Below are 27,345 nucleotides of genomic sequence, written 5' to 3' on the forward strand. Positions count from 1 at the left end.
GCTTTTGTAAATTTGATTCCTCCCGCCAAGTTTATCGGCAAAATACATCGCCTGCTTCTTTGACAAATGTGACGCTGCAATCAATTGTTGTGAGTTGCGAGTTGCGAGTGCTGACGTATGGCGTGACGAGTAGCATCTATCTCTCAGAGATCAACGAATTTCCCGATGCTTAGTTCCTTCGATTTGGATCTGATCCAATCGTAATGTTATTCATTTCTTTTAGTGATATGGATTCAATGTTGAAGAATCTATAATGATATTTACAATTAGAGTGATGAGACGTCCGGATTTCCACATTGTCTTTATTCTAGAAAATGTCATCTGTCATTGATTACTTATTTTAAAGTCATTATCTTATGGACTTTAATTTTTGAAGATATTAGGCAGGTCAACGACCCCACATCTTGAAGACGATTAGGATAATATAAAAATAACCGACCCAGTAAACTCTGTTTATATTTTCACAACTGCTTTCAAATTATACATTTTTAAAAGTATTTTTTTAATGGATTCACTAAATTTTCTTATTTACATCCTTATTTATGCAACAAGGTGCTTCTATTTATAAGTATCCTTCTCGATGAAATTTAGTTAAAGCCTGTTTACTGGGGAAAACTGATCATATTGATCTACAGAAAGCGACTTTTCTCAATGCACTGGGGTGGCAGGATGATGCCAGTTATTTCTGGTTGGGAATCATTGCATAGCAACGGTCCCTTACCTTAACCCTCTGAGTTGTAACGAGACGCATATTTTCTATATAAAAGATTAATAATGGTACGAATGTAACTTCGCAGTGACCTTTTACATTTTTGTTCAATTAGGAATGATTGCAGTAGCAGTTGCTCTTCCGTTGATTGTTACATTTACTGTTACTAAACAGAAAAACTTCACATCGTGTTTATCTTCCACTGATAAGGAAGAAATGCAGCGAAGGTTTATTCAACGCTCCATATATGTAATGGGTTCTATAGAAACGAGGAAGAAAACTGGTTTCTGAATATTTTTTGTATGCACGTGGAAACATTGTTGTCTTGCGGGTATTGGAATTTAAATGTAAAATATATAAACAGCGCAACAGACATTTGAAGTTAACTTATACGTGGCAATATTCTGAACGAGGCAAGATTAAATCCTACATGTTTAATGTTAGAGTAGAAATATAAGAACACTCGCGTAAAATTATGGGGAAGAGCAGACCAGACCACTAGAACTAGAACGAATGCCACGAGGCCTCGTATGCAAACAATGTTATCGACACGGAACGAGGAAGCGTGCGCAACAGCAGATGATCGTAGCGCCACTTTTGCGTCTGCGGTTCATTATATGAAATTTTATGATAACAAAAATTTATATTCTTATTTTCTACATAATATACTATTGGAAATACAAAGAAACTAGTTGAAAAAAGTCTTTAAAACACATTACTACACGTGTAGATGCATGCACTATTTTATTTACAAATTGTTTTACTTTTTCCACAGATAATTCAGGAATAGTTACGAATTTCGAAGGAAATGTAATCCCTGGCAATAATATGTACTCAAACAAACATATTCCGTCATCTTCAACGTAATTAGGATCAACAAATTTTTGGATTATGACATATGTTGCAACCACTTGTGTAATTATAGACGTTATACGAGGAGTCTAGACGTTATGAAGCGCTAGCCGATTGTGTAATAATCAATAGTTACATCCTGTCTAGGATTTCTAGCCATTCCATCAAGGGCTCAGGCATCTCTGGACAGTTAGTGTAATAAATCAGAATTTCACTAACTGGCAAACTATTCGTCATTTCACGAAACGATGAATTTACGACTAGGCAGATAGTATATGAAAATTTTATGAGTTCAATTTCAAATAATCATAATTTGAATTTGGTTTTTTCAAATTTTTGAAATATTCAGTTTGTCTGAAATCAAGGGAGTGTTTGAACATAAATGAATCCAAATGACATTATTTACAAAATTGATCTTATTTTCGATTTGTATGCTACACAAATCTTATGCAAGACAAGAGGGAGGGCCAAAATGGAAAGATTTACGAAGTCCGTTCTAACTTTATATACTTTCACCAGTGACATCATATTTCTCGCGTTCTTTTTTCTGCCCATCTCTTTTTCTTTGCTGGTGCTGTGCTTTTTTTTTACCTAAAACCCCACCCTTCATCAGAAACTCAGCTTGGAGTCCCGTCCTTGCGTAAAACTTCTCTACCGACGAGATTTTCTCCCACTCTTCGTCCCTCGCCATCTCTCACTCTCTTGCTCTCTGACTCTATTCTTCTCTCTTTTATTATACCGCCCTTCGCCTCTTTCGCTCCTTCTCATTTGTTGCATAACCGAACACGAGGTTGCCAACCTGAGCCGCGTAATACTCTATAAATACATCCACAAATAAATAATAGTGCAGCGTAGATGTACGCACGTGACAAAACTGATCCACAGTAAAGCTCTTGAGAGAAATGATTTCTACTCTATGTCGAAGTCAATAATTTATCACTAATGCCTAAAAACGAAAATGCATGATAAGATTTTCTCTACTAGCCATTATTTTTCTATTTACTGACTGTTTTGGAAGGGTAAAGATAGGTGAAAGGGATAGAGGAAAAAATTATCACTGTTTGCAAAACAAGATAATTGTACGTTATATAATGGTAATTCGGCTGAGCGAAAGAAGGGAACTTTTAAATGTGAGTAGTGAGTGAGCGTCAGTGCCGGTAAAAAATTGTCTGTGCCATGGGGAATTGAACCCTTGGCCGCCAGGTCGAAGCCTGATGCGCTATTCACCAAGCCACGTTGGTGGCGATGACGCCACCTCACTGACACTACACTCTAGTGTCCAGTCCTTGTGTGGTGAAGGGGAAGCTATGTGACGTGTACCGTGTACCACGTTACAACATTATACCAGGAATCGTATAAAGTGCCGTCGTATGTCATCCAGAGACAGCGAACATGCAGTGGTATCACTGCACTACATATAATCTCAAATTTCGAGTTTTATGAATAGAAAGTTTTTGCATTTTTCTCGAAGAGATAAGTTTTCGATGGTAAACAGAGTGTCCTCACTAAATGCGGTTCACATAAATACGTCGCACGAAGTAAACAGTGCGAGGGTTTCGCGATTTGCGGAATGAATGTGGGTCAGGCTGGAAAATAGCTCGTACGAAGGTAAGTGAGCTCGTAAGGCATTCACAAGAGCACCAAGAGTAAATCCGTGATTGGCAAAACTTGGAAGCTATTCAATGGAAATTGACAGTATGTACAGTATGTACAATCTCGGTGCAACCATACTTGGAATTAACTTCAGCTGGTCGTAGAAAATTTCGAAAAATCTTCACGTACTCTTATGCACGCGCTTTTTCTTCTACGCATGAGGGGACTCTTCAGTTATGTACGACATCGGCGTGAAACCAAATAGGGACGATATTTTTAACTTTATTATTTACAGGGTCAAAGCGAAAACCGAGTAGAACCTTTTCACTAGTGGCACTACATTATATTTCTTAGATTAATTTCTTGGCTTTACGTCTTATAAGAATATTAATAAAACATTAATCTTAGAGAGGTAATAATTCTTCAATAAAAAAAGTGAAGGTAAAGCTAGTGATTGTAAAAAACTTGTTAGATTCACAAGAATTCGAGACTGAGTTTTAAAATTGCCTAATGAGACTTTTAAAAATATTTGTAAGCATTCAGTTGCATCCAATTGGTGATGCATTTTTAGCCGTTTAGTCGCGCTGCTTCTTCATAATCGATCATTTACTCTTTGATTATTTCCCGATGGAACTCGATTCGAAAGATGACATTTTTTGCAAGCATTCAAATTTCCTGTCAACATAACCCACAAATTTTGTTGCAGAGCATTTTGCTCTATCGATCATTTGACTCTCAAAATCATAATGATCTGTCCATTTTGATTAATTTAATCTTATTTTTTGGGTCATTTGTCAGACTGAACAAAATAGCCGCCAATTTTTGACGCCGAAGTCATAACGACTTAACTTGAAAATTGTATTGAACCGCAGGCAAGGGACAACTACACTTAACAGGTGTTATTTTCTAATACCAGATTTGGTTAATTTTTTAACTTTGCAAGTACGATCAGAAACCATGAAAAGCTTGCATATGAGCAAAAGTACTCTAAGAACGTGAGCTATCTTGGTTTGACTTGATACATGATCCCGAATCAGATCATTATGATCTCAAAAGTCGATCATTCATTCCGGCTGAAAATGTTTTTCATTTATGTATCATTGTTATTGCATATCAATATAATATTGATTTCGGTATAATTTTGAATTTTTTTTACTGTGCAAAGGGTGCGAGCAGATTGATTGGTTCAGATGCAATATTTTATTTTTCAATGCCAATGTCCAACTTATCGATTTTATTAGCCCCATTAAATACCAGATGTCTGCAACTATTCGGCAAGTACGAGAGATCTAATAAAAACAATTTTTGTTGTTGTTCAGTTCATAAGCTGTAAGATATTTATTAATTTTATAAGAAATTAGGCGCATTTCTAAATATCGTGTTTACGAGAAACTGAAGTTAATAAGAGTCTTTTTCTGAAGGTTGGTCGACCCTAATGTGTCATTTGTTGTGATGAGTTTCAATTATTTGGACTTCGGTAAAACGCGTGTTAAAATGTAACGAGCTTATCACTTTTCAAATAAGCTTACTGCGTAAAAATAACCGAATTGTGACGTACTTTATGTCAATAACCATTCCAATAATAGAATAGCGGTGAAAATAATGTTTACAGTAGGTCTACGCGGTTTTAGTCAGACGATCAAAACAAAATTGTAGTTAGTGTGCACAAAAAACATAAATATTATTGTTGATTATAGTCAGATCGTATATAGATAAGGCGTTACTGGTAAAAACGTTATCTTTCCTAATTTTGCTAATTGAAATTATAATCGCCTCTCCTTTGGTTCAGTTATTTTCTCGTTTCGAATTTGAAAAAAAATATATTAGGGAAAACAGAATCTTTCCATGACAGGTGATTCAAGTGTATGCTCAGGTGTAGAATCGCGTAGGGCCGACTTGTGCAAACATAAACTGTTACAGTTTCCTTAAGCGTGCGATGTGGTAACACTTGCGACACACTGTTGTTCATATACACCTCGACCAATCATGCAGCTGATGCCAAACTCGTGAGGCATTCGAAAAGATTTTTCAATTTGGGCCGCGAGTCACGAATAGCCTAAATCGCGTCTCGGCTTAGTGTATTCTTTTACTCGGCGACAGTATCAACAGGGTCAAAGCCACCGATTGGTTTTTAGTTTCAAACTACTTGTTGGAGCCAAACTGCACACTGAAAAAAATTAATACTTATGATCTTGGAAATTAGAATTTGGGGTAGCACTCTACAGATAAGATGCAAAGTCTAGATATTAAGATTAAGAATGCTGTCACCAATTGTCAAATTTTATATAATAAAGTGTATAATACATTTTTCTCAGTGTACATTGACAACAATTGTAAAAAAACAATGGCATTAGAGGAGACTGACATTGTTTTATGTGTTGCAAAGTTTTTAGGTATGAAAATAGCATTACCAATTCTTGTTTAGATAGTGCGAATTGTAATATCATGAAAAAATGAGTATGTGCATTCGATGTGAAATCGTCTGACGCTTTAACACGGCGAAGTAGATATGAACGGTTTTGGTCAGCCGCTTTAAAAAGTGATGTATCCGATGCAATAAACTTATGAAAATGCAAAATGGACTTTACCTATTATTCATTTCTCAGGGTAGTGAGTTACGTAATCTGAAGAATAAGATGAACTTCTTAAATTAGAATTAAGAACTTCCTCATCAAATAATGCAAAATCTTCTACTTTTCGTTAATTCAAGAGGCAACAGAAATAGTGGTTTTAGAATGTACATTTTACTATTTTCTGACATTTAATTAAGAGCTGCTGATAAAGAATAGTAATGCTTTGGACTGAATGAGCACTTTTTTCCAAAAAATAGGTCATCTTTACAATTATCAAGTTGATTCTGTTTAATACAATCTTTGCACTTTAAAGTATCAGTAAAAGTGATTTTGTGCCGCATGATTGCTTGCACTTCCGGTCTGATGCTTGAATTTGACCCGCACAGTTTGAACGTTACAAATCGCAGTTGCAACGCTAATGACGCGACTGACAGCTTGAACGCTTAATTGCCTTAACGTCAAGTTGCAGTGACGTGTCTTGGAGAATATGAAAGTTCGAAAGCAATTTCTGTTGCCGTATTGCTGTGCTTCGTCTGAAAAGCTCACGTTTTTCCGGCGGTCAATGGTTAGTTGACGGTGAACGATCGGGATTTGTGCGCATGCGTCAAAACGCCGCTGACCCAGTTGAAGTTCGGTCATGTTCGTTTGATTCGTTTCCACTCGGCCAGCGCGGGCGCCTGACGCCCAACGGCTGACCCACATCGTCAGATCGTCTCATGCCACTTGCGGCTTGCCGGCAGTGCGCGACTGATACAAGTTTAGGATGATCCACGATCTATACATTGTCATCAAATCTCCACGTTTTGAGACCCCTAATTCAGAAAAAAAAACTTTGCAGGGGAGTGTCTGTAGCTATGCACTATCTTCGAAAAAATATCAGAATTATTTCTTCCTTTGTTCATCCTTTTAGAGTCTGATCCATTCGAACACTATTAGCGATAAACTACTCAGAATTGAAGCTGTGCAAACAAATGTATAAATCTTTTGAATTCAATCAGGTATTTTTTTCAGTCTCGTTAGCCGAATACTAAATCGTTTATGGTGAAATTTAGAAAGCACACCCGCATCATTTGCGCCACGTTGCCTGTACCGGCTGAAAAGACACGTGTATATTGTACAGTATAATGAAAGTACGTACACAACTGGAAAAAGAGGCAAATAATGATACATACTATTTTTATAATATAATGATCCTATAAAAAAATTAAAATTACAAATATCTTAATTTTTGATAAAATTGTCTTGATAATACCTTGCGCTCAACAAATTTCTCAGCTTTCGATAAATCATATCTAAAGGCGAAGCGTCTGAGTACCGTGCGACTTATCATTTATTTACTGATCGTTCGCAAAACTAGTTTAGCTGGCGTGCAGTCAACAAGCCTCGTAAGGTGTGATTTCGCAATTACATCGCGTGAAGGCACGAAGGACAACCCCTTCATCGATGGTCGGCGAACTGTGGATTGCCAAATTTCACGAACCTCAGACTGCAACTGTAATTTTTAAAAATTCACTTTGTATAATTTCGCACAAACTGTCTTGATAAAAACAGCTCAGTCATACAAACGCGTCTCATACAATTTACAGCTCATTTAAAAAACGTTTTTTTCCTCTGTCAATCACTTAAACAAGTTGTAAAACTTTATTCCGTTACACTGATGATACAGTATGTACTTGCAAAATATATGTAGATAATAATATAATTATGCTCTCTCTTAATTAAAAAAGAAATGAATAATGGGTCAATAAATCAAATGAATAAGAATTTTTAATAATTCAAATAGGTAAGGATTTTCACTGATGAAGTAGAAATCCAACCGATTCAAATTTAGAGAGCTGTTTATTTTGCAAGTGTATTTTGCAATCGCAACTTGGTAAAGAACTCGAATGCCAGTATATGAGAAAGAAAGTTGAGAAAGTTGCTTTTCATATTTATTCTGTGTAGTTTCTTCTCAAATTTCGATATTTTCAGTTGAGAGTTTAACCAAAGCTACTTGAAAGTGTATCTTTTCTGTCCGTGTCGCCGCAATTGAATTGTTATCTTGCGGTACTTGGAAAAACCTAGAAACTATTCTACCATTGTACAACAAATTGTCTCACACAAAGAAGCGGATTAACAATGTTTGTTGCAATTCAAATACTATATAATAGCTGTATTTCTCATGAGTATGCACATTTTAGATATACGTCATTATTGCATGTCAGGAACGTACACTTATATCAGTTTCACCGTTATAATATTCTTTAATGAACGTCAAGACCATCTACTTCTGACACATTTTGGACAGATCCTAAAATTTTGCGTAGGCCAAGATTAATCTCTTTAGTTGAAAACTAATTTATTTTTTAAAAAATCGATCTTTTTGGTGGAAAATTAATCTCTTAGGTTGAAAATTAATTTATTTAAAATGTGCAAAATTACTGATTACTGCCGTGGAACTGTTAATTACATAAAAGGCTCGTGTATGTTCATGCGGGAAAACAGGATTGCAAGAAGAAAACTTTAAAAAAAGAAAATGAACGGTGTAGTCGATCTTAAGAGCCTAGGTTAGCACTCCGCTAGGAAGCTCTATAAAAACCCGTTCGTGCGCGACATTGTGAACGGGGCTCAGCGAAAAACGCGTATATGTATCTGGGTTTACTATGTTCTCCGTGCAGGCAATAACGAGCAATTACTAAGACTCTGATGTACTTATTATATATATATGTCATATGGTCAATAGAAGCTGTTAGTTCGCTAGTAATAGTGCATTAGCTATATATTATAGTGCCACAGACTGACTATGTACCTTAATAATTAATGATTATAAGCTATGAGGCTCAGTAAAGAAGTTAAAAATAAAATTGTAATTGATTCGGAACCTGCATATGCAGATCATTCCTTTTTACAAGTCGAAAAAAGTAATAATCTACACATTTCCCAAAAATACTAACCTCAAAGAGTTGTCACCGGAATATACAACTTATCATAAGAAACACGCAAAGTTTTCTTTGTGAAAATGTGTGTGTTGGAGAGAACGGAAGCTCTTTTATTTGATTTTAAATACTTTTTGCAATTCTTTTACCAGCTGGATTGCAAAATGTATATGCACATTCGTTACATGATTTGCGGAAAAAGAAGATTGCGAAACGAAAGGTGGTTAACCCGAATTCCTGGAATGGATTTTTATTGCGAATACAATAGCCCTCCGAGTTCTTCTCTAGCTTTTATTATTATAAATTAGGTTCTTTAGGTCGAAGAATAAGTTCCTTATTAAAATAAAGTTTCCGCGATTTTATATATTATTGATTGATCACTAAATATAAAGAGGAATTATTGGTGTTAGAGTAAAAGATTGCGGGAATTTGAAAATACAGAATTGATTCGTAGTTCAGAATCTCAAAGTGATATATTGAGATAGATTTTTGCAATTAAATAAATGTTGTAAAGGGTCAATTATTTCATTTTAAATGTGTATTACTCTATTCTGTTCTATGATGTTCATGATTTCGCAGATCTGTAGTAAGTTAGACACGGAACTGAAACGAAAGAGAAGTAAGATAAGAAACTTGATACGCATGTATCCGTGCAGTGATTAGACTCGCGCTTGCAAGCACTTAGACATGAATGAAATCAATGTGTCACAATAGTGATACAACGAGTGCAAAGAGGTGAAAGGCTTATCTAACGACTTCGCAAGGTATTGTTCGTGAGTCGTGCGAAAGAGAGTCATATGTGGGGATGTATTAACCATCGTTAAGGTCATCTTACGTAAGAAAAGTTGGCATTAAAAATCCATATCACATAATTAAATCTTTAAGAATGTGAAATCAAATGACTTTTTGAAATTTACATACTCATTTTTTTCCAATTTTAGTAAGAATATCATTAATCTTTCTTTACTTAAAAGAATGTTGTATTTCAATTAAAGAAAGATGGACGAAGAATATCGACAGTTGATGTATCACAAATTAAGAACACTTTGTCTTTACAAATTCTGATTGCTCCCGCAAAAAACGGTTTTTATCATTTAAACAAAAATTCTGTTTGAACCTTTCAAAGTTTCAAACATTAAGGGAGGAAAATTGATAGTATTGTAGAAATGATTTAATACGCATTAAATGTAAACATTTAAACCTGTGTTAATGTAGATTAACATTAGTATGATATAAGTATTAATATAAGTGTGTAATCCTGTATATACACGATGCCATTCAATGGCCTAACTTTATCCTGACATATATGCGCAATATTGTGAAACTTTTGACCATTCCTGAAATTTTGGTTTAATGAAAAGTTTCATCATTTATCCCTAAACCCATCAAGTTTTTTAAAATCGACTACGGTTTCAACTTTCTTCCAGCTCATTTTCTTTAAAAGGTTATTCTGAACGACAGCTATGTTTACTGGCATGATCAATGTAAAAACTGAATTACTTTCAATACAACATTCCTATTGTTGAAAATTAATCAAAATGAAAGTTGGTTCTCAGTGCAGTCAGTTTTTGCATAAATCTGCATAATTAGCTGTAGTTTCTCCGAAAATTTGGGAAGTTATTTAATGTACATATTTCTACCGCACAGTTCATTTTCCCTGCATCGTTTTCGCTTTTCATAAGCCGTGCATCGTTCCCCGAGATCTCGGCGCGAGCGAAACACTTGCTAGCACTTTATATCTAATTCTTCTCTCTGTCTCTCTCACCCTCTCTCTTGAAATCTTGAATAATTCTTTCTCTCTTTTCCTATCCGCTGGCCACCTCTCTCTAGCTCCGTTGCGTATCTTCGTACGTGTGTGCGTGTCGCAGCTGGCAATGTATGCACATCGGCGCACAGTGCATGCACCTCTCAGAAGTGTGGGTGACAATAAAGCGGTGTTGGCACGAGCGTGTAAGTAGGTCGCGGGTTCGACAACATGAACCAAGGCTGCCTATAACCAGTGGATCTCAACCAAAGAGTAGACGGGCGGATGCATTTTTCGAACGCGACTAGTGGCAAGAGTCACGATTTTGCGCAAGCCTGATGATCTATAGTTCTATACGCGCTCGCTGCAGGCATTTGCATTATTTCTTTCTTCTATCATCTGCCCTGGGACTCGGGCTTTTTAGACGTACTACGGATCATTTTTGCAAACAAAACTTTAGATGTGCAAAAAAATCCTCATCTTCGCGATCTATAGAATGCAGATTTAAAATACCAATTTGGCAGCGTGCAGGATTCTCATTTGAATAACATAACGCCATTTTCGTCTAGTTCAACTCTCAGAAATTCGTCCCTATGCACCGAAGAACTACCAAAGCTCTGCTCAGCTTTAGATGGGCAAAAAACTCATATTTTCAAGATTGGAGATTTAAAATAGCACAGTTAAAAGTTGTATCCTTTTATGGGTCTGATTTTGCGACACAAATTTGTTTAAAATGGTAATACTTTTTAGTAAGCGGGTTGTCTTTGGGGGAACACAGAAGAAAAGATAAAATTTACATAAATTCCACCTCATAATGACTTAAAGTTTAAAAAATTGTAGGAAATTTCTACTCAATGTGCATTTGGACTATCACAACTTGGATGTGGTATAAGAACCAACACTTGACAGTTGATACTCAAGAAAATTTATGACAGGATCAAACAAAAAAGGTGAGATCTTTATAAAAGCGTTGCATATCATTTTGATCAAATTTCGGGATCACATTGATCAACTGGCATTTACTGTTTATTTAGATATAAACATGTGCATCTCATAAGCGTCTTACGTGCGTGGACTTCAAATTATATATAAAAAAATAAGAAAAACGATTTCTCGGTTCTCGAAATGGAATAGTGTTACAATTAAATATAAACATGTGCATCTCATAAGCAGCATTTACTTTAAACTAAATAAGACACTTTTATTAAATAAAAATTGATTATTCAAAGAAAAAAATGAGCTGATACTTTTTTTCTCTTTCGACTACGTTTAAATTTAAAATTAAACCTAATGTCTGTCAAATAGTGGTTGCATAGAAAATACGACGGAAGCCGAGAGCTATATGTTCCACTTGTGTCGAGTGCCATATTGATTTGTACTAATGAGTAAAAGCAGCAGAAAGTCGTCGACTTTAGATACCGTTTGTACTCAATATGCTTCCGTATAAGAACCCAGAGAAGTTACTTTCAAAGATTCACTGTGCATACGCGCAATACAATAGGTTTGTTGTTGCATACTCTTTTTTGTATTTGTAAATTAAAGTTTAATTGAAGTTTAGAATTTATACTATAAGGAAAGAAATCTTTACAAAGTCCCTATTTTGATTGGAAGAAGCGCCGCGTCAGAAAATGTGTCAACTGTTTTGACTCTTTTGGCAATTGTCTTAAATGTGAGGTTGTTCCGATGCCGACAGATGTAAGCATTAATACAGACAACATGAAAAAGTTCATTTAACTAAATTTTTTTATTGATACATCAAGAAATAGCGAAAGATATATCAATTTTGATACATCACCAATTTACACTATTTTTTTCACTTTTGGTTGGTTTTAAGTTTTACTCACCTATGTTGTACCAAAATTGCAAACCGTTTAATGAGATTTGGAAACAATTCCACGAAAAAGGCTGATACGGAATATTTTCTTACCTGAAACATAAAAAAGTAGAGTTATATTATTTTCGTTTATACTTCAAATGGTAAGTTCAGATTCTTATATCAGTTAGACAAGCAAAGTTTGATAGTTGCTAGGATTTCTTTATAGCGAATACGAGAATATTTTGAGCCTACGCTCATTATTCCACTGTGCGGGGGAAAATGTGCATAGCAAAGTGGAACTTTGGCTTTGTAAGAAGGGGAAGCGCATAGGCGACTAACTAGATTTTCTTAAGCCTACATCAAACCTTATTTAATTAAAATTGTAAATTTCATTTTGAAACTTAATTTATAATTAAAGTTGATTCTTTCCAGAGTAATATAACTTAATAATATAGTAGGAAAAAACTTGGGTTCCAACTTTGCTCCATGAGTTTTTTTAATTTTTATTTTCACAATGAAACCTGTATTTTTCTCTGTGTTTCTGTTCATACCTGAATGTTTAGCCTGTTTGTTCCATCACAGTTGGAGAAGTAATGGGAATACATTCTGTATAATTTTCCAAGAGGTTTTGTGAAAGTTGCATTATAATTCCGGGATGATAATATTTGAATCTGACTCGAATGGAAGTCATATTTACAACTTTATATGATCGCGTTGAAAATGACGTAAGCGAAAAAGAAAAACGTGGCTTATTGATTACTGTAGCGCTTTACAGTTCAATGTGATGTAATCCTCCCACCGCTAGACGCATTGGTCTGCTATCATGCATCGCATATAAATCATATTATGTGCAGCATATATAACAGCGATGCACACAGTATGACCTATGTAGCTTTATTTACACACACAGAGGACAATTCATTTCGCGAAGCTTGGCGATCGACCGAAGTGCAATGACCAATCATAGTTTAATATATATAATTATAAATGATAGATTTATCCATGGTGCGCAATTACATGATCGACTAATAAAAGCGAGAATTAATGCCAATCCTCTGTGAGTTATGGCGACTCTGAACCCAAACGGGGAAACCATAAGTTTTTGCAAAGCAAAAAAGGTACATCAATATCTTGAGACATGTGAAGACATTGATGTGGTTACACACGAAAAAGGTAAAGCTGGATTTTTTTCTTGCGTAAAAAAAGAAGGTATAAATTTTTTGTAAATGTACGATATGTCACTCTATCTGCAGAGATGAATTGCAAAAAATAAAGGACGGTCGTAAAAAGACTGGATTAGAAAAATGCGGGTGAGAATAGCCTGGGTACAAAGTGGAGAAAAAAAGGTAGATAGAGTGACCTTATTTCACTATCAGCTAAGTTTTCATTTTTAAGTTCAGCATTACACTCGAGAGCTATGGGTCCATTTTTACATTAGTAGAAAAAATTTTTAACTCAAAGATCCTACGGCTCTAAAACTTTTCCCTGTGTTATGAAACAATTGATCTATAAATCATTTTGTATTCTCTCAGTAGAGCGGCGACTAACAATGCAATTTGTTTTGGATTTGATGAAACTCTGGCAAGGGAAATGTGAATTGAGTTAACGACCTATCATTATTTTCTTCGTTTTTACAACAGTTTGAATTATTTTGCATCAAGATGTTGGGTTTTAGGAGAAGAATAGGGTAGTTTTAAATATCAAGGAGGGAAAGCTTCAATCGGTCTGAAGCTTGTAGACAAGAATGGAGAACCTCTGGCACACGTTATCATAACATCAGCATGCCTGCCTGCATCTATCTATTTTCAAAGAGTGCGTACATGTAGAATGTAGATGCACGGAGCCAAGTCTGTGTGTTTCTATGCGAGGCTAGATGTGTTATATTATATATGAAGTATGAATGCAAAATAGCGGCAGTTGAGGAGACGGTTGGAAATCTTAGGGTGAAAACAGTCGTTTTGCACTGGTGAAACACAATCAGACCGTCTAGACGACCAATTTGCGATGTTACGATTTATCGGATTACCCATCCACGTAGGTACGTCTGCGCGCTGGAGGCATTTCCCACATTTTCTTTATTGCTTGTTCAGTTGAAGGGCGGAATGAAATGGCTCAAGCGAAAGAGCGCGGCTAATGTATTTTCATCCATTACTTTACCGTTGAACCCCTCTGCATTAAAAGAAACAAAATTTTGTAGGGAGGGTAGCACATATATTGATTTTTTACAAGGGTGTGAATAATAATTCTAATTTTGATACAAAATGTATATTCTATTGAAATTGGTATTATTTTTAGAGTGTGAAACATACAGTGAGACACTACCTTGTGAAATGTCTCGCGAAAAATTATATAAGATTAACTTTTTTTCATTTGTTAAAAAATAAAATCTGTTTCAGTTTTATAATTTATTTTTGTATTTTAAAAAGAAAATGAAATTAAATCTCCTTTTGGTGTAAAATTTAACTATTTTGTTAAAAAGTCGTCTTTATTTGTTAAAAATTGAACTGTTTTCTACATTTGTTTTTTTTTTGTAGAGAATTTCTTCCTTTACATTGAAAATTCATGTTTTTTGGTAAGAAAGTGATTTTTTTGCAAATTCATCTTTCTTGGTTGAAAGTTAACTTTTTATTGAAAATTCAACTGTTCTAAAAACTCTTTGAATGTTCAACCATTAAGTTGAACATTCATTTTCTTTTTTGAGATTTATTATTTCTTTGGTTGAAAATTTATGCTTTTGGGTGAACCGTTGAAAGGTTTTTGTACATTTTTCTTTATGGATAGAAAATTCATTCTTTTGGATTAAAAATCATCTTTTGAGTAGTAAAAAATTTTTTTAGTTCAGCTTTCTTAGTTACAAATTAACATTTACGATGAAACTTCAATTCTTTTTATTTAAAGTGAAATCATTTATGTTTAAAAATTCTATCACTTTGTTGAAAATTTAACTATGTAGTTAAAAATTCATCCACTTTTATGAAAATTCGTCTCTTAAGGTTAAAAATTAATTCTATTTAGTTAAAAACTCTACTATAAAATTTTTGATTGATAATTTATCAGTTTTTGGTTTAAAAATGAACTATTTGATTAAATTTTCATTTTTTTAATGCGACTATTTTGTTTGAAAAGTCAAATTTATTAGTCTAAAATTGAACTATTATGTTAAAAATTCTTTTTTGTAAGATTGGAACTATTTGGTTGTAAAAGCAACCGTTTTGTTGAATTTTTTTCAACTATTGAAAATTAATACTTCTTGGATAAAAATACAGCTTTTTGTTTAAAATTGGTCTTCTTTGTTTGAAAATCCAACTAATTGTTTGAAAAATTCAAATAATTGTTTGAAAATCTAAGTAATTTATTAAACATGAATTATGTTGTGAAAAATTCATATTTTCGGAATAAAAATTCCATTTTTTGTAAAAAATTCGTCTTTTGGTTTCAAAAATGAATTTTTTTTTGAAAATTTATATCTAAAGTGTAAAACACAACTGATTGGTAGAAAATCCGTACGGTTTGCTTGAATTTTTAACCAAGAATATAGATTTTCTACCAGAAAAGAAGAATGAAAAAGAACATGATTTTCCAACAAAATAAATAAATTTTTAACTAGAGAAATGTATTTCTAACTAAAATTATAAACCTTTAATCAAAGAAATTAATTTTTAACAGAAAAGATGAATTTTCAACAAAGCACATGAATTTAAAAAATATTTAATTAGAGAAATGTGTTGCCAAATAAAAATTATGAATGTTCAATCAAAGAAATGAATTTTTAGCAAAACAGCTGAATTTTTTACACAAAAGATGAATTTTTAACCAAGAAGAGTAATTTTCTACCAAAAAAGATTAATTTTCTACGAAAAACGGATAGAGTTTATTAAAAAAAAACTAATTGAAATTTTTTTTAAAAGTTTAATTTTACCAAAACAGACCATTTTTTAAACAAAAAAGTTATATTTCAACCAAATTGTTGAATGTTCCACCAAAAAGACGACTAATTCGTAGAAAAATCGCATTGCTTGGTTAAAAATTCGACTTTTTGGGTAAAAATGAACTTTTTTGTTAAAAGAGTATATTTTTTTGGTTCAAAATATAACAATTTAAAAAAAAACATCTTTTTTGTTTTACAATTTGTCTTGTTTGGTTTAATCCACATTTTTTTGATATAAAATAAAAATATTTTTTGGTTGAAATACCAAATGTTACATTTTTCGTTGAGAATTATTTTTTTTTGTAACAATTTTAATTATTTAGTGGCTAATTTCATTATTTTCTTAAAAATTCAATAATTTTGTTAGCCATTCCTTTTTGGTGAGAGTTCAACTGTTTTGTTGAAAATTCTCCTTTTTGTTTTGAAAATTAAACTAAATATGTTAGTAGAAAACGTAACCATTTGGTTGAAAATTAAACTATTTCGTTAAAAATTTGAATAATTTTGATCAAAAATCGTCTCTTTTGTTTGTAACTTTAACTATTTAATGGTAAATGCGATTTGATTGCTAATCAACTCTCTTTTGAAATTACAGAATAAGGTTTCCATTCCTTTCCGAGCAATTTACTATCATTTACTGATCAATGTCTAATGCATTGAATCATGAGAAGATAAATCAAGCTTTTAATGAAATCTGGCAACTAAAGACTATCAGTAACAGATTTCTTTTTTTTTTTTTTAATAGGAAATTTCAACTTCCAGGGGTCAGATGTTGTTAGATCTGACAATTATCAGGCAAAGTGGAGAAGGTCGATTAAACACATTAAATAATCCTCAACCGCAACAATGTTCAAGATACTATTATAATGACTGAACGGTGAGTGAGCGAACGTAATAAACGAACGAGTTGAGCCAGGCTCAGGATCTTATGCAATACCAGTTTGCAGTTCCAAGTACGTCGACAGGTACAAATCCTGGACTTTCAACTAAGAATCCTAAGTTGTACAAGAGCAGTCCTTGAGGTCTCTCAGAAAAGCGTTTTGCAGACTTTTTTCTTCAGATTCTTCCCACCAAGAGACTTTTTTTTACCCAAAAACTTTTCCCACTACTTTTGGAAAATTGAAACGTGTTTTCCAAGTGCTGGATTGAAGGCCTTTGCTGTCTGCATTTTGCACTTTCTTTATGTTAACCACTTTTAATCATTGAAAATTAGCATAGATATTAGGAACCGTAGGTAAATACGATTATATTTTTAGTTATAAATTTTCTTATTTCGTGGAAAATTTAACATTTTTTTCTAGGACATCACTTTTGGTTACAAATTCAACTGTGTTGTTAAAAATTCATCTTTTTAGGTTAACAATTTAAGTCAACTTAAATCCTTTTTGGATGAAAACTATTTTTTCTGGAAATTCGTCTTTTTGATTTAAAAGTTCATCTTTTTCAGAATGAATATTGCAACTTTCTTGGAAACAACTTTTTGTTTATAATTCGTATTTTGTTGTTGAAAAGTCACTAAAAATCTTTTTTTATGAAAATGCAACTCTTTTTTTAAAGATCTCTTTTTTATTAAAAAATTTACCTGTTTTAGTATAAATTTCATTTTTCTTGGACAAAAATGCAACAATTTGATTAGAATATTAACAACCTTGTTAAAAAGTTATAGTTTTTGTTAAAAATTCGACTATTTGGCAGAAAATTCATTTGCTGTTTAAAACTCTTAATTTGGTGTTGTAAAGAGACTTGAAATCTTTTCTGGGTGAAAGTTAAAGTTTAACAAAATTGTCGTATCTCATTTTTTAAATCTTCTGTTTTTGGCTGAAAAAATTGTGTTTTTTTTTATTTAAAACTAATTTTGTTTTTGGTGTAAACTTATTTTTTGTTACCAAATTTATATTTTGATCTTGAAATGTGAACCGGAATATTTTTTAGATGAAAATTCTGCAATAATGAAAAAAAAAGTTTTGATAAAAATTAATCCATTTTAAGAGAAATTTCATCCTTTTTGGATAGAAATGTAACTACCTGGTAGAGAATTTAACAATTTTGCTTAAAAGTTATACTTTTTGGTAGAAAATTCTACTGTTTTGTTGAAAATTTAACCATTTCGTAAGAAATTGACTTTTTATTTAAAATTTATATGTCGCTGTTGAAACACGAACTGAGACATTTTTTAAAAGAAAGTTCCAATTTAAAAAAATATTTTTTTATTAAAAATTCGTTTTGGATAAAATTAAAAATGCAACTATTGGTAGAGAATTAAACTGATTTGTTAAAAAGTCCTAATTTTAGCTCCAAATTCTGTTTTGTTGAAATTTTTAATATTTTGTAGAAACTTTATTTTATGTTTAGATATAATATTTTGGTATTGCAAAGAGACCTGAAAACTCTTCTGGATGAAAGTTTAAGTTTTAAAAAAATTGTCGTTTTTTATTTAAAAATCATCTGTTTTAGTACAAATTTCATCAAACTTCAATAAAATTAAAAATGCAACTATTTGGTAGAGAATTCAATTATTTTGTTATATTTCCATCCATTCAAGAATAATAAAAAAAATTTGTTGAAAAAATTTAATCCGTTTTAAGAGAAATTTAATTCTTTTTGGATAGAAATGCAATTACTTAGTAGAGAATTCAACAATTTTGTTAAAAATTCATTCTTTTTGGTTAGAAATTTGTGAAGATTTAATTTTTTTTCGTAGAAACTTATCTTTTGTTAAAATATTTATATTTTAATCGTGAAAATTCAACTGAAATCCTTTCAACAGAAAATTCAACTATTTTTTCGAAAATTGGTCTTTTTGATTTAAGCATGCATTTGTTTTAGTGAAAATATATATTTTTTTAAAATGAAAATGCAGCTTTTTCGTTCAAAATTATTCTTTTTTGTTCGAGTATTCAAGTATTTTGTTTGAAAGATATGGTTGAATCAATTTGTTCAGAAATAATTTTTTTTTCTTGAAGATTTATATTTTTTGTTGAAAATTCATCTCTTTTGTTAAAAGTTGAACTATTTTGTTAAAAAATAATCTTTTTTTAATTGATAATTCAACTACTCGCCTTTTTTTAGGACTTAAATTAATTATTTACCTGAAAATGTAACTTTTCAATTTTTTCGAGATTGATCTTTTTTAGTTGATAATTCTCCTTTTATAATAAAAAAATATGTTTGGTGTGAAATTTCATGTTTGTTGAGTAAAAATGCATCAGTTTCGTGGATAATTAATCTTTTCGGTTAAATTCATATTTTGGTTTAAAAAATCAATTTTTGTAGCGAAAATTCGTCTTTTGGCTTGAAGATTCAACAATCTAAATAAACTTTTATTTCTCCCTTGGGGCCTTTTTTTATTGTAATGTAAACTATGACCCTTTCTTTTTGTGAGTTTATTTTTTGAGGTTGAAAATTTAATTACTTTGTTAAAAATTCAAGTATTTTGTTAAAAAGTAATAAATTTGGAATGAATGTATGACACTGAATGAATGGTTTAGTTTCGGAATCAGGTTGATTAGCGTTCAGTCGTTGACAAATCAGTAGAACAGAATGAGCTTAAAAACAAGGCGTTTTTCCATCATAACTGGGCTAAGGTGGCATTGGTTGTAAAAATAATGACTTTTCCGTAGTTCTCATGATTGTCCATGGAATGGAAGTGACTGGTAACGGACCTAACTTTATTCCTATAGATGTCTATTGGCATCTATCGAAGAAAGATGTGAATGTGATTCTGGTTGAATGTTAATTTCTTATGGTCTAAAAATCTACTATTATTTTTTTTCGTTAAGAATTCATGTATTTGGGTTAAAAATTTTATTATTTATTGAAAATTCTAATTTTGTCCTTAAAAATTCAACAATTATTATGAAAATTCAATAATTTTGGTGAAAATTAAACTATTTACATGAAAATTTGTCTTCTTGGGTTGAAAATTCAAATACTTGTTAGATAAATCATGCATTTTGTGTGAATTTTTTTTCTACAGAAAAACATTATTCTGTGATGCAAATTGACATTTTTAATTGAAACCTTAACTATTTGGTTGAAATTTTTTTTTTTTGTTGAATGTTCACCATTTCCATTGAAAATAATTTCTTTAGTTGTAAATTAAAGTATTTTGTTGACAACCCTTTTTTTTACATGTATTTTTTGTCGTTGAAAATTCATTATTTCAATGGAAAATAATTTCTTTAACTGCAAATTTAAGTATTTTGTTGGCAATCCTTTTTTTTTGTTAAAAATTCATTTTATTGAGTATAAGATTAATCATTTCTACTGAAAAGCATTTCCTTCGGTGATAATTTAAGTAGTTTGTTGACAATCCTTTTTTTGTGAAAAATGAATATCTTTGGTTGAAAATTCATAATTTCAATTGAAAATAATTTCTTTAACTGAAAATTTAAGTATTTCATTTACTTTTTTTTTCTAGAATTCTATTTTTCTGATAGAGAGTCATCATTTCAATTAAAACAAATTTTTGTTGTTGAAAATTCACTTTTTTCTTGACATCTTTCTTTAAAAGATCAACTATTCCATTCAAAATTAATTTTTTCGGTTGAAAATTAATAATTTCAATTGAAAATCATTTCTTTGTTTAGAAATTTAAGTATTTTGTTGACGATCCTTTTTTTTGAAAATGTATTTTTTGTTGTTGAAAATTCATTATTTCAATTGAAAATAATGTTTTCAACTGGAAATTTAAGTGTTTTGTTGGCAATACTTTTTTGGTTAAAAATTCGTAATATCAATTAAAAATAATTTCTTTAACTGAAAATTTAAGTTTTTCATTTACTATTTTTTTTTCTAGAATTCATTTTTTCTGATGGAGTCATCATTTCAATTAAAAATATATATATATTTTTTTTTTGAAAATTCACTTTTTTTCAACATCTTTCTTTAGAAGATCAACTATTTCATTCAAAATTAATTTTTTCGGTTGAAAATTCATAGTTTTAATTGAAAATCATTTCTTTAAATAGAAATTTAAGTATTTTGTTGACGATCCTTTTTTTGTTGAAAATCATAATTTTTCGTTAAAAATTGTACTGTTTTACAGAAAATTGGTCTTTTTAGCATAAAAATTCAACTACTTGGTTGTAATGAACTTTTTTTTTGTTTAACAATTTTATTATTTTATTAAAAATGTCATTCTTTTGTTGTAAATTCAATAATTATAATGAAAATTCAATATTTTTGTTAAAAGTAAAACTGTTTAAATGAAATTTCTTCTTCTTATCTTGAAAATTCACACAAAATTGATCTTTTTGACCTAAAATTCCAACCAATTTGGTTGAAAGTTAATAATTTTGTAAAAATTGCAACTATTTGGTAAAAAATACATTTCTTTCGTTTAAAATTGATTGGGTTAAAAATTTTTTAAAATGAATGTTCCAAACTTAATATGTAACTTGTTAAATTTTTGGTTAAAAATTAATCTCGGTTTTATCTGAAAATGCATGCATTTTGTTAAGAAGTCATCTTTTTTATAGAACAATATTATTCGGTTAAAATTTACATTTTTCTTTTGAAAGTTCAACTATTTGGTTGAAAATTCATTTCTTTAATTGAAAATTCATCATTTCAATTGAAAATCATTTATTTGATTTTAAATTTAATTATTTTGTTGACAATCCTTTTATTGTTTAAAAATCATAATTTCGGGTTGAAAATTGTACTGTTTTACAGAAAATTGGTCTTTTTAACATAAAAATTCAACTACTTGGTTGAAAATGAACTTGTTTTGGTCAATAATTTTATTATTTTATTGGAAATTTAATTCTTGTATTGTAAATTCAATCATTTTATTTTAAAATTTACCATTTTGTCTGAAGGTCATATTTTTTGGTAACAAAAATTTTAATATTTTATTTGAAAATTCACCTCTCTTTGCTGAAAACTCAACTGTATTACAGAAAATTGTCCTTTTTTGCTTAAAAATTCAACAATTTGGTTGAAATTTAACTTTTTTGTCAAATTTCATTTTAAATTCTTTTTTAGTTAAAATAAAAACTATTAAGTTTTCGTAAATAATTCATCGTTTGGATTGAGAATTAATTAATTTGGTTGAAAATTCATTTTTTTGTAAAAAATGCAAATATTAAGTTAAAAATATACTCCTTTGGTTTATAGTTGATTTATTTTGTTGATTTTTTTCTGACTTTTTTGGTTAAAATGTTTATTATTTTATAGAAAATTTAATTCTTTTGTCAATAATTCGATAATTTTGTTAAAAATTGAACTATTTTGCTAATATATCTTTTTTGGTTGAAAATTCGAATATTTTGTTTAAAATTCGCCTTCCATTGTAAATTCTTTTTTGGTTAAAATATAAACTACTAAATTTTCGTAGATAAAGCATCGATTGGATCGAAATTTAATTTCGTTTGTTGTAAATTCATCTTTTCGTAAAATTTGCAACTATTTAGTTAAAAATACACTCCTTTTGTTTATAATTTTTTTTTAATGAAGATTGCAAACTTAGGATGTACCTTATTCCATTTATGGTTACAAATTTTTTTTTCACTGAACATTTAATTATTTCGTTGAAAGTTAACTTTTTGTTTTTAAAAATTTCATAATTTTATTGAAAATTTAATCTTTTTGTTGGAAATTCGATAATTTTGTTTACAAATCAATTATTTTGTTCAAGGGTGGTCCTTTTTGGTTGAAAATTCATTTTCTTACTTAAATTTACACTATTTTAAAGAATATTGGTTCATCTTGTTTATAAATTGAAGGATTTCGTTGATATTGAATTTTTTTGTGAAATTTAATTTAAAATATTAACGACTATATTTTCGTAGATAAATCATTGTTTGGCGAGAAAATTAATTTCGTTTGTTTAAAATTAATCTTTTTGTAAAAAATGCAACTATTTGGTTAAAAATATATTTCATTAGTTTAAAATTGATCTTTTGTACTGATTGTTTTCCTTTTCGGTGAAAAATTAATTTCTCAAATCAAATTATTTTTCGGTTAAAATACAAAGCATTACATATTTCATAGACAATTAGTCTCTTTTAGTAGAAATTTGATCTGAAAATACAACTCTGTTGAAAACTCGAATTTTTGTAGTTGAAAATTGATATATTTTTTTTTGAAAAATTTTTCAATTCGCGCGCCGCGCCAGCCAAAGGGAGCGCCAGATGTCCGCGGGAGATTCGAAAGTGACTTCGCATGGGTCCGTAACATGTAGATGTCGACGACGCAATCGTGTCGCGCTGCTCATTGGTATTTTCGTCGCGCGATCAAAAATCCTGGAAAACACCGAGCAAACGAGTATTCACTTGAAAATGCTGCGCATGCACCACCAAGTCTGATTGCATAACCGAGGGAGTCCCTCCCGACTGATTCCGACGACGCGTCGCTTCGCTTCGCTTCAGTACGGCTCTCTTTAGTTGAGTTGAATTGAGTTGAGAGTTATTTGTAACTTTCTTTTTTTTTCTGACGCAGCCTCAAATAACGTTTTGGCGCTCCTTAATCGATATCGTTTCGCTGAATCACGTTGGCCTTTGACTTTCGCCCATCGGCACGTGCAATGAAAGTTTCGATGAAAAATCCTTTTTTTTTTGCATTTACTTTCCAAGTATTTCAAGAATTACTCTTACATTCCCTTTTCCACTCCGCCGTTTCGAGACTTGAAATTATTTTTGTTTTTGCTAATAGTCATCTCTCGATTTTTAAATGGAAGATGAATTCTTTAGCAAAAGCGATGAATTTCGAAAAAAGTTGAGTTCTTAAGCTAATAATTCTAATTAGAGATAAAATATTTTACTTTAAACCTGAAAAAATGACTTTTCATTAAAAAAGTTGATTTTTCAACCAAAAAGATGTGTTTTCAACCACACTAGAAGCTCTTACTCGCGCGACCCCCTGATTTACTTGTAATTATTCTATTTGGAAATTGTGTTCAAGAAAATACCACGATGATAATTTTTACTTTAATAACTTCTATTTGTACAAGACTTCGTATGGGTACCATATGTTACGACGAAAGACCGGGTTATGTACTCGCATTTTGAAAACCCGACTAAACTCGGGATGTGATTTTCTGTAGTTTTCCTCTCATCTGACCAAATGTTTAGGCAACTGCGAGTACCTTGAGCAAACACGTATGTAGCAGCATTGTAACTAAACCTTAGTAAAAAAACTGACCGTATTCTTTGAAAAATAGCCAAATTCTAAACTTTTTATGAAACTTCTTTCAATAATTAATAATTAATAATTCTGGTAAATTTAACAAATAACTTAGAAAAGAGTCGTCACAAAGATAATTTTAGTTAACTTCGTAAACAAATTTGAATAATACCCCAACTCTTAATATGTTTATGAAAATTGTTTGAATGATTAATAATTATTATAAATTTATAAAATAACGTGGAAAATGATCATCGAAAGACATTCTTAGTTCATCCCGTAAACAAATTATGCCTCTTCCTTAAAAAATAGACAGGCTATAAATATGTTGATAAACACTTTTTAAATAATTAATAGTTGTAGATTTTCAAAGCTTCAGAGAGAAAAAATCATCGGAAAGATATTCTTTGTTAACTATGATAAAATAGGAAGCCTACGCGTAGAAAGAAAAGCAAACTCTTAATTTTTCAATTGAAATTCTATCAATAATTAATAGTTCTTGTAAATTTACAAAGCAACATAGAAAAGAGTAATCGAATGGACATTCCTATTTGATTTTGAAAACGAATTAACTCGTAGGATAAACGTCAAACTCTTAATTTTTAAATTAAAATTGTTTGCATTACTAATATATCTTATAAATTTACAAAGCCAAATAGAAAACAGACGGATAGACATTCTTAGTTGAGTTCGAAAATAAACTGATTCGTAGGATAAAGGCCAAACTTTTAATTTTGAAATTAAAATTGTTCAAATAATTAATAGTTCTTGTAAATTTACAAAGCAACCTAGAAAACAGTCATCGAATAGACATTATTAGTTGACTTTGAAAACAAATTAATTCGTAGGATAAAGGCCAAGCTTTTAATTTTTAAATTAATATTGTTAAAATAATTAATAGTGATTGTAAATTTGCAAAGCAAAATAGAAAAGGGTCATTGCATAGACATTCTCAGTTAACTCCAAAAAACAATTTACTTGTAGAAAAAAGAACAAACTCTTAATTTTTAAATTAAAATTTTTCAAATAATTAATAGTGCTTGTAAAGTTACAAAGAAATATAGAAAAAGTCATTGGATAGACATTCTTAGTTGAGTTCGAAAACAAATTGATTCGTAGGATAAAGGCCAAACTTTTAATTTTTTAATTAAAATTGTTCAAATAATTAATAGTGCTTGTAAAGTTACAAAGAAATATAGAAAAAGTCATTGGATAGACATTCTTAGTTAAGTTCGAAAACGAATTGATTCGTAGGATAAAGGCCAAGCTTTTAATTTTTAAATTAATATTGTTAAAATAATTAATAGTGCTTGTAAATTTTCAAATCAAAATAGAAAAGGGTCATTGCATAGACATTCTCAGTTAACTGCACAAACCAATTTACTTGTAGAAAAAAGAACAAACTCTTAATTTTTAAATTAAAATTGTTCAAATAATTAATAGTGCTTGTAAAGTTACAAAGCAATATAGAAAAAGTCATTGGATAGACATTCTTAGTTGAGTTCGAAAACGAATTGATTCGTAGGATAAAGGCCAAACTCCTAATTTTTTAATTAAAATTGTTTAAATACTTAATAGTTCTTGTAAATTTGCAAAGCAAAATAGAAAAGGGCCATTGCATAGACATTCTCAGTTAATTCCACAAACCCATTTACTTGTAGAAAAAAGAACAAACTCTTAATTTTTTAATTAAAATTGTTCAAATAATTATTAGTGCTTGTAAAGTTACAAAGCAATATAGAAAAAGTCATTGTATAGACATTCTTAGTTGAGTTCGAAAACGAATTGATTCGTAGGATAAAGGCCAAACTTCTAATTTTTTAATTAAAATTGTTTGAATACTTAATAGTTCTTGTAAATTTGCAAAGAAAAATAGAAAAGGGCCATTGCATAGACATTCTCAGTTAACTCCACAAACCAATTTACTTGTAGAAAAAAGAACAAACTCTTAATTTTTTAATTAAAATTGTTCAAATAATTAATAGTGCTTGTAAAGTTACAAAGCAACATAGAAAAAGTCATTGGATAGACATTCCTAGTTGAGTTCGAAAGCAAATTTACTTGCAAAACTCGTAGAAAAAAGTAACTTTTAGTTTTTCGATCGAAATTGTTTAAATAATTATTATTTCTTGTAAATTTGCAATGCAATATAGAAAAGAGTTATTTGACTCCGTGATCGAACTGACTCTATAAAAAAGGGCAAACGCTTCATTTTTAAATTAAAATGCGTTAAATAATTAATAGTTCTTGTAAATTTACAATGCAAGATAATAAATTAAACTTATTCTTTAAAGAAGAGCCATTTATGAAAATAGTTTAAATAATTACAATGTTTGAAGGTTAAATAAATTCTAAAAGCCATAAATGAGCTCCACTCGAATTAAGCACTACCGCTGTAACTTAATCGATGGAATGCTTACATCCAATAACGTAAAGAGAACCCTCGAACGTGCCTGTTTCACTTTTCTTTCACTCTATGGTAAGTGCCAACCAGCTTTCAACTATAGGATAGTTGAATTTAAAAAAAAAAAACAATTTTTTCCACAAAAATCATAAATCTAAAAATAATACAACTTGTTGGAAAGATCACCGAAAAATTCAATGAGAACAATTAATTTTTAGCAAAATACATATATATTTAAGCGAAGAAGTTAAATGTTCGCCAAAAATAGAATAATTACATTTTTCAACCGAAGAAAATAATTTTTAATTAAAATGATGAATCTTTAACTAAAAAAAAAAATAATTTTTAACTAAATAGTTTATCTACAAAACTGTCAAATTTCACTCGAGACTATAGATTTTCTATCAAAAAAAATTTCTACCTAAACAGAAGAATTTTTAACAAAATAAATTTTTAGCTAAAGACATGTATTTTTAACCAAAATTATGTACCTCTCATTACTGAAACGAGTTTTTAAAAAAATATATGAATTTTTTACAAAAAGAAGAATTTTCAACAAAACACATATATTTTTAAGCGAAAAAATAACATATTCGACAAAAATCTAATGATTAAATTTTCAACCGAAGAAATTTTTTAAAATTAAAATAATGAATTTAAAAAAAAATTAACTTTTAACTTAAT

General features: G+C 30.5%; 1 protein-coding gene across 3 annotated transcripts in view; it reads right to left on the reverse strand.

The window, feature by feature from the left end:
- LOC117183123 (probable nuclear hormone receptor HR3) overlaps positions 1-27,345 on the reverse strand; it is a 197,429-nt gene that overhangs the window by 21,459 nt on the left and 148,625 nt on the right. The window lies entirely within an intron of this gene.

The sequence above is a fragment of the Belonocnema kinseyi genome, chromosome 2, assembly GCF_010883055.1.
Source record: "Belonocnema kinseyi isolate 2016_QV_RU_SX_M_011 chromosome 2, B_treatae_v1, whole genome shotgun sequence".
Classification (NCBI taxonomy): domain Eukaryota; kingdom Metazoa; phylum Arthropoda; class Insecta; order Hymenoptera; family Cynipidae; genus Belonocnema; species Belonocnema kinseyi.